At 38.5% G+C, this 1,137-nt stretch overlaps 1 protein-coding gene across 3 annotated transcripts in view; it reads right to left on the bottom strand.

The window, feature by feature from the left end:
* DYRK4 (dual-specificity tyrosine-(Y)-phosphorylation regulated kinase 4) overlaps positions 1–1,137 on the bottom strand; it is a 24,983-nt gene that overhangs the window by 7,203 nt on the left and 16,643 nt on the right. The window lies entirely within an intron of this gene.

Raw genomic sequence — 1,137 nt, 5'->3', positions numbered from 1 at the left:
CCGTCTCCTTTCCTACTGCAACCTATCAGCCTATACCAAGACATCGAAATTACTGCCCCTGATTCTCAACCCTATTGAGAATGAAGCCAGAAGAAGGCTGAACCAGTCCCGGGGGCAGTAGGAACCCAAGCACAGACCCCATACTCTGCATTCTCCGTGGTATTGGGAGCAGGCTCAGAGATGCTTCAACAAATTCTTTATCATCAACCTTAGAAACCATCTACATTGATACCTTCACTTTGCAGAATTCCAGAGCAGAGTGGCAACTGGCCACAAAGAAAGAGACAGGTATGGGGGTTCCCAGGCCAGTGTTCACTCCCCACAACGATCTCTGGTGGCTATTGTTTACCAAATAATTCGAGTTTCTTATTAGTTTTGGCTACAAAGTAAAATTACCTGTTTATAAATAATAGTTCTCAAGGATGTGTATATTGATGTGACTATCTGTAACTTTGGGAATATAGAAGTCTGGGATGGATGGATAGGTGGGTGGATGGATAGTTAGATAAGTAGAATTAGAACTTTGCTCAAAGGTAAAATATCTTTGTGTACAAAGAAAACTCTAAAAGGTAAAATTTCCAATTTTAGGGTGATTTTCCCCTATTTTGCCTAACTTATTTCTATAACCAGATCCCCTTAAGTAAAACAATAGCAAGTATTAATAAATATTCATGTAATAAGTCTTGAAAAGTCTTTTTAATTGGGTGTCTGGACAATAGGTTGATTTTGATGGGTGTCATTTCACCCGGCCTTTTAGATGTTTTTGAATATATTTGACAGCCTGCTGTAACAGTTCTATTTTTTAATACCATTATCAACAGCACAATCATGCGCCGCTTAACACCAGGAACATATTCTGAGAAATGGAACATTAGGGAATTTTGTCTTTGTGTGAACATCATAGCAACCTCATAGTTGAGGCTCCTGCCAGAGTAAGATGTTAAGATTTTAAGGGTGCTGAGCCCTATGAATTTGGAGACCACTGTCATGTGTGATTCACTGTTGACCAAAATGTCATTGCATGGGGCATCACTGCATGCCACAAATGATATTTGCAACTATTTAAATGCATGATGAAAATATTAGATATCAGCTCAGAAGTGTACAAGGGATACATGATTTCAAATATATATATAT

This window comes from Condylura cristata, unplaced genomic scaffold (genome assembly GCF_000260355.1).
Source record: "Condylura cristata isolate star-nosed mole 26May11 unplaced genomic scaffold, ConCri1.0 scaffold00034, whole genome shotgun sequence".
Classification (NCBI taxonomy): domain Eukaryota; kingdom Metazoa; phylum Chordata; class Mammalia; order Eulipotyphla; family Talpidae; genus Condylura; species Condylura cristata.
This window is presented reverse-complemented; position numbering and strand designations above follow the sequence as displayed.